Raw genomic sequence first — 8,228 nt, 5'->3', positions numbered from 1 at the left:
ACAAGCCTTACTAGCCCTTTGGTTCCTTGCTATACACATGTATAGGAACCAGGGAGACCCAGGCATGGCTGGAAGGATGTGAATGCTCTGGGATAGGAACAACTAGTGGATATAGAGTTAGAGGTCCCAGTCCTGCTGGCTCTGCTTCTTAATACTGGTATGATCTTTATCAGAAAAGCCTTTCTACATCTGTTTCCTCCGCTGTAAAACAGGTGAGGTAGAGGGTTTCCAAGGTCCTTAAAATTCTGCTTAATGATAACTGGCATTTACATGCCCCATATGGTGCTCTGCATACATTATCTCATTTGATCCTCAAAGTAACCATAACCAGGTAAGGTATGTACTTCAGGTTTTTTGATCCCTGTTTTACAGATGAGGAAACTGAGGCTCAGAAAAGTATATTGATTTGCCTATAGCTATGTAGTGCCAGGATTCGAACTAAAGGATCTTTCTTCTTCACATGTTTTCCCTTTCAACTCTGGTTCTCATAACATAAAATCACCAAACAGGTCCTTTCTGTTCCCCACACTTATTTGCCTTTTTTTTTTTTTTTTTAAACCTTTACAAGGCAGAAGAGTGGTAAGGGCTAGGCAGTGGGGGGTCAAGTGACTTGCTCAGGGTCACACAGCTGGGAATTTGCCTTCTTTTCAATAAGGCAAGACACCTTTGAGGTCAAGATTAGAGACAGCATGTACCAAGTAGATCAAACTTCATCCTCCCCTCCTTATGGAGGTAGAAACCTTATGGAAAAGGAGCTTGTCGTTGCCATCCCCAACACCAGCTGCTGACCAACCGCCATCAAGAGGCAGATGAGCCAGAGAGCCCTGAGAACACCAAGACAAACATAGAGCCCCTCTTGTCCACAGACCCTTGAAGTTGAAGGCAGATGAAACCTGGCTCTCCCCTCATCAGCCACAGTTACTGAAGACCCAAAGAAGAAAATTCCAGCATCAGAAACAGATCTGGTCTTAGTAATGGAAATGACATCAAAGAGGATGTATTATCATCAGCTTTGCCACTGTAACTCTCAGGACCTTTCCATATGACTTGGAGCTAAAACCTATATGTGTTGTCTTCTGTCAGAATATTAACTCCTTGAGTGCAAGGACTGTCTTAGATTTCTCTTTATATTCCCATGCTTAACAGTGTGCTTTACTTAAATGTTTTTCATTGGGGAAAATTAATGCCACAGATCGGTGGCAAATATTGGGGAGGATTGTGGGGCAGGAAGCAGAGAGGTGATAAGCAGAAAAAATAGGGGCAAACAAAATAGCTTTCCAGAAATTTCATAATCAGAAAGAAACATTCAAAATAAGATAATGGTGTAGGATGTTCAAACCCCTCTGACCATTAAAATATTTAAACTTGTGAGAGATAAGTTTATGATACTTAATAGTACTTAAACTTTAGGTTGGGAAAAAGCTGGGAATGAGAAGTAAGATGAAAGCAAAGGGTATGGCAGGTTTTTTTGAAGAATTATTAGAGATTATGCTGAGCACAAATGGAAAGCATGAATTATAGGTGATGGTAGAATAAGACTACTTGACACCAGGGGGCATCAGTGAGCTTCAAAAAAAAAAACTCCTACCTTAGTTTTAAAATCTAGAGGAGGGCTGGAGGCAGTAGAGCTAATGATCTCTAGTTTCTGCCAGTGTTTAGGGTAGGATTCCAGGAGTCTAGTCAGTCAACAAGCATTTACCTTGTACCAAGCACTGTGCTAAGTATTGGGGATAGAAATTAACCCATCTAAAGCACTGCAATCTTTAAAGGGGTATACACACATACACATATGTATATATCATAATATTTCTAATAGCTATTATAATGTGAAGAAAAGCAAAAACAATCCCTGCCCTCAGGGAGCTCACATTCTAATGGAAGATACAACATGTAAACAACTACATATAAAGTATATGGACAAGGCACATGGGGGCAGTGTCAGAGGGAAAGCATTAGTTTTAAGGGGACCCAGGAAAAAGCTGCTTGTTGAAGGTGAGATTTTAGCTTGGCCTTGAAAAAATGAGTGGAAATGTGGAGCAAAGTCTTGGAGGGAAATCTGTGAAAATGTCCAGAATTAGGAGGTGGATCCTCATAAAAGGAATAGCTAGACTGCCAGTATCACTGAATCCTAGAGTTCATGGGATGTAGTAGTATAAGAAGACTGAAAAGGTGGGAAGGGGGGCAAATTATGAAGAACTTTAAAAGTCAAAGAAGATATTTTTATATCTGATTCTGGAGGCATTAGAGATCCAATGAAATTAAGTAGGAGAATCATATGGCCTGTTACTGGGATTTGGGAAGATCACCATGACATCCAAGTGGAGAATAGGTTGGAACAGAGTCATCAGGTTGGTCAACCAAGAGGCTATTTTTGTAGTTCAGGTGTGAAATGATGAAAGTCTACAAGAAGAGATGGTGCAGTAAAGCATGGAGATATGGCAATAAAAATGACAGGATTTGCCAACAAATTGGATACGAGGAATGAAGGAGATTGGAGACTCAAAGAGAACAACTTTAATACCTGGATTACTGGGAGGGTAGTGATGTCATACAAGAGTAGGAAGTTGGGAAGAAGAAAGAGTTTGAGGTAAAAAGTAATTTGTTCTGTTTGGACATGGCGAGTTTAAGATGTTCAGTAGGCAGTTGAAGATGCAAGATTGGAGAAAGGAAAGAATTCAGAGCTTGACAAACAGATGTGAGAATTGTCTGCATAAAGGGTTCTAGTAAAGTGACCACCAGTGATGGAAAGAGTCACTTATGGTGCCACTTCCAAAAAGCTTTCCTTGTACTTGGCCAATAAAAATCCCTTTTATCCCTTGAGTTCTCATTACCACCACCATCACCACTACCTGGTTTGTACCTATTTTGTTTAAATGTTCATATCTTAATTCAGGCAACTATTATGTGAAAAGCACTTTATCAAGTGTCCAGGACAATAAATTAGTTTATTGCCTAGCTCACAGACTTTCTTCCTACCTCAATTCCTATCTTTATGCTATCAGACTCCCAATATACATATTGAAGCTCCTTCAAATATTTCCTGGTTCCTCCATTTTCTTATTTCCTAGGATCTGTTCTTCTAATCTACCTCTGATAAAAGATGGTCTTGTTCCCAATTTTGCTGTCACCTACAACAGTTCTGCTACCATGTTAATAAACTTTGAAATTCCTTTATCTTACAATCATTTGTCATTCCTTACACCTTAGAACTCCCAACCCTATTCTTCCTAAACCTAACCTCCATACCAACTCAGCCCTCAATTCTTTTCCAAGCAATTACCTCTATACTGGCTCCTCCCTTCTTGATCTAAACCTTGGTAAAACAGATCAACTTTATACTATCCTTGGGGGCAGCTAGATGATTCAATGCATTGAGAGCCACTCCCAGAGAGGAGGTCCTTGTTTCAGATCTGGCCTCACGGCCTAACCGTGCCCCTGGACAAGTCACTTGCTCCCCATTGCCTAACCCTTATCACTTTTCTGCCTTAGAACTAATATACAATATTTTAAGATAGAAGGTAAGGGTTTTAAAAAAAAATTACACCTTCCTTTACTCTTGAATTCTTTGTCCTGTGGCCATTTGTACCTCACCATATCCCAACCCTGAGTCACTGACCATCCTCCTCCTTCACTGACTCAAATGCCACCAAATAGTTAGAGAAAATCACAAAACTCTGCTGACTGGGTCCACCACAAATTTGTTACATGGTCATAGCTGGGCCCTCAGTGCATCAAGGCAATCCTTTACACATCTTCCTAATCAATTCACCCTCCCATTCCAGCAGCTTTCCCAAACCTCACCTCTCTGTAGGCCTCCCATGATACTTCCTCACATCCTCTCTGCTGATGTATTTCCTACTTTTAAAAAAAAAGGAAAAATGATGTTTTCCTTTTTTAATCTCATATTGGACTCAGACATCTTGCTATTTTTTTCCTATCACTTCTGTCTGAGAAGAAGTAGACCCTCTTGCCAAAGCAACCCCTTTACATACATCCTTAATCCCACTTATCTGTCATTCCTACCCTCTAGTCTTTAGCTTCTCCTATCTACTGACTCCTTCCCTGCTCCCTGCAAACCCATTCATGTTTTGTCCCAACCTAAAAACCTCTTAATCTGACCAACCCTGATAGCTATTTCTTGATATTTCTCCTTAAATAACTTGAGAAAACTGATTATACTAGAGGCCTCTTCCTCTCCTCTTACCCACTTGCATAATGTCTGCAGTCTGACTGCTGACCTCATCTTATTTGACCTCTCTGCAGCCTTTAGTAGCTCACATGTATATAATGCTTTGTGAATATCATCTCATTTTATCCCCATGATAAACCTGGGAAGTAGGTGCTATTATTAACCCTATTTTACAAATGAGGAAACTGAGGCAGACAGCAGTTGACAGCTAGAACGTGCCAGGTCTTATTTGAACTCCCGGTCTGCCTGACTCCATGTCCAGCTGTTTATTAACTGCACTGCCATGCTAATAAAAAAATCACATTTATGTAGTGCTTACTGTATGCCAGGCACTGTGCTGAGTGTTTTATATTTTCTCATTTGATCTTCACAGTAACCCCTAGGAGGAAGGTGCTATTTTTCATCCCCATTTTACAGATGAGGAAATTAAGGCAGACAGGTGAAGTGACTTGCCCAGAAAACATCTGAGGTCACATTTGAACTCAGATCTTCCTGACTTTAGGTCCAGCACTGTATCCATGTGCCACCTAGCTTGCTGACATTGTTGAACACCATCTCTAGATAATAGTTCCTCTCTAGGTTTTGGTAACAAAAACCTTTTTTTCAAAAGCCTCCTTTGCAGGATATTCATCTGGGACATTTCTCTTAACTTTGAGTGTCCCCAAGAGTTTGTTCCAGGTCCCCTTCTCTCCTCCATCTATGCCATCTGACTTGGTGATCTCTGTAGTTCCCATGGGTTCAGTTACCAGTTATATGCAAATTATTCCCAGGTCTGTATAGCTAAACCCTAGTATCTCAGCTGAACTTGTTTCCCTGTCTCAAACTTGATGTCCCATTGGTACCTCAAACTCAGCCATGTCCAAAACAGTTCACAATTTTTCCTTCCAAACCCTCCCTATTTTCCAACTTTCCTATTATTATCAAGGCACCATCTTCCCAGTCACCCGGCTCAAAGCCTCTGTGTCATTCTGGACTCCTCCTCCACATAACCAATTTGTTGTCTAGGCTGACACTTTATACATTCACATCATCTGTTATGTGCACCCCCTTCTGTCCACTTGCACAACAGCTACCCTTACTCTAAGCTATCCCCCCCCCCCTTCCTCACCTGGACTGCTGCAAGTCTTTCCTGCTTCAAGTATCACCTCATTCCCATCCTCCCTCCACTTGGGAGCTTGTGATTTCTAAGACCACAGACCACTGATCTGAACATCTCACCACTTTACTCAAGATTCAGATAGTCAGATAAAGTCCTCTGTTTTGAATTTAAAGCCCTTTGCAACTTGACCCCTTCCTACCATTCCAAATTTCTTACTTTACTCCCTAACACTGTGGTAGCAAACCTATGGCATGTCAGAGGGGGCACTCAAAGCCCTCTCTATGGACACACATACCCTCGCCCCAGCAGAGTTCACCAGAGGTCATTATTAGAAATCCAGAAGGACCAGGGGTTGGACTGCTCCTCTCCCTCTCCACGGGCTCCTGAAGACATTTCTCACATCACTGGCCCCTCTAAAAGGTTCACCATCACTGCTCTAACATATATTTTGATCCAATGACATGGGCTCCTCTGCTGTTCCTTGCACAAGAAACTTCCAACTCCATGTTTCTTTGCCCTTTTGCTGACTAGAATGCCTTCTCTCCTTTGGCTTCCCTGACTTCCTTCAGAATTCAGGCCCAATCTCACCTACAAGGAGGCCTCGCCCTCAATTTACACAGAATATTTTTAGTACCTACTTATGCTGTTTCCCTATTAGAATGTGAGCTCTTTTGGAGGCCTTGTCTTTGCCTTTGTATTCACATTGCTTTCTTGTACTTGGCCATAGAAAAACAACTTGTCAACTGTTAGATAATTATCCATATCCATATAAGTAACCAATTACTTCATGAATGTGTGGTCTCAATGTGCACCACAGTGCTGATTGTCTATATCATCTTGCAAGTCTTCCTTACAGGATCTACCCAGCATTCTGAGAGCTTTTCTTTATGATCTTCTTTTTTATGGATACTTCAAGAACATTCAAGCTGGTAGTTGAGTATGCCATCCCAGATTTTCCTTCATGACTAGCCCACTTCCCCTTCCTGCCACACATCTCCCCAGTGCCATCCATTCAGCCCTTTATGCATAATTCATCCTTGATACATTGACTGTAGCCACCTCACACCCACCATGTGCCTCTCAATTTTCCTATGAATGACTATAACTTAGTCCTTTGAAGACTGTGGCCTTCCATCAATAAGGGCCAGGAATCCTGAGAATACTATTATTAAAAGATATGGAAGGGGGTAGCTGGGTAGCTCAGTGGATTGAGAGCCAGGCCTAGAGATGGGAGGTCCTAGGTTCAAATCCGGCCTCAGACACTTCCCAGCTGTGTGACCCTGGGCAACTCACTTGACCCCCATTGCCTACCGTTACCACTCTTCCACCTATAAGTCAATACACAGAAGTTAAGAGTTTAAAATTAAAAAAAAAAAAAGATATGGATATTTCAGGACGAAGCTTGGAGACATTAAAAGAACTGCAATTCTTTTATACTTCATGGTGACAAAGAAATGGAAAACAACTGGGAAGGGTAGCTAAACAAATTATGCATGTGGCTATTATTGTGCTATGAAAAATAAAGGAGAGTTTTCAGAGAAACCCAAAAAGACTCATGAACTAATTCCAAGTGAAGTAAATAGTTTAACAACTCTATAAAAAAACAATTTTGAAAGAATTAAGACAAAGTTCTTGTGTGATGAACTGGGATTCCAAGACTCAGGATGCATCTCCCCAGACATGAGGCTTGGGGCAGATACATTGGAATCTTGGAGCATGGCCAGTGCAGGATTGTGTTTGGCTTAACTACGTTATTATAAAAATTGTTTATTTTTTTCAGCATATGAAAGTAGATTTTGTTCTTTAAAAAACTTTCTGAGAAACAAAATGCAGTTTTCTAAATGCCACCAAATCTGCTATACTACATAATTCTGGATCCAGTTCGTTAACTATGACTATAACCAGTTCTATGGGCTACCCATTTAACTACATCTCATAATCTGAACTATAAACATTCTTCACTTAGTTTTTCTTGGGTATGGTTTTGGTCAAACCGCTTGTTTTTTAAAGCCTGGACCTGTGATTTCATAAGCCTAAAGGAACTTCCAGTGAAGAACCCCATCACAGGAGTTACCTAACACAGTAAGACGCTCACAGTTCAATGTGGATTAGAAGTCTCAAAACTCAGGATTTCAGACTTTGAGGCAAATTCTCCAGTTATTTTATGAGGTATTCTGGGATTACTTACTAGCTAACCAGCTGGAGACTGACCTAGGTGATCAAGTACTTGCTTATGTGTATCACTATATTTGGATAGATGTATCCATTACCTAAGCCCTCCCCTACTCATCAACTCATCTTTGTCTCCCTTAGTGCCTTGCACAGAACTGGTTAGGCTCAGTTTGCATTGGAGTGTGGGGTTGGCCCCTAGTGTTTTCTCCTGGATGTGGGACCCATCAGCTGATAAGGGACGATTGTTCCCAGCTCATTGCAGGGGGAAACCTGAGCCTGTGAAAAGCAGGACAAGCCTCCTGCCTCAGATACTTTGTCTCAGCTCTCACAAATCTGGGGTTGATCTGGGACATTGGACCCGGAACTGGAGGCAGGTTCTCTCATCCTCCCAGCCCTACTTAGAACAAAGCACCACAGGGCCTAGATTCCTGGTACAAATAGGCACTTTTATTAATGGTTGGAATGCAGTTAGACAGAGGGAGGAGGGAATCTGAGGGACACAGACATTTGGGCTGGGGGGAGGACAGGCGTCTCAGAGCAGGCACAGGATGTGGGAGGCCCCAAGATGGGGAAGTACTCCCTCTTTGGGAAAATGAAATAAAGCTTACTAGGTGGGGAATAAGATTTCAGGACATAAAAATAGTAAGCTCAAGAAAGCCTATGTTCACATAAGCAAGTCAAACAAAGCAATCTGATTAGGTGAGCCTGGCCCTAGGGCCCAGGGAGAGGGAGGGGGAGAGAGAGAAAGAGAGAGAGAGAGAGAGAGAG

Source organism: Gracilinanus agilis, chromosome 1, assembly GCF_016433145.1.
Source record: "Gracilinanus agilis isolate LMUSP501 chromosome 1, AgileGrace, whole genome shotgun sequence".
Lineage (NCBI taxonomy): Eukaryota > Metazoa > Chordata > Mammalia > Didelphimorphia > Didelphidae > Gracilinanus > Gracilinanus agilis.
Note: the sequence above shows the minus strand (reverse complement) of the source record.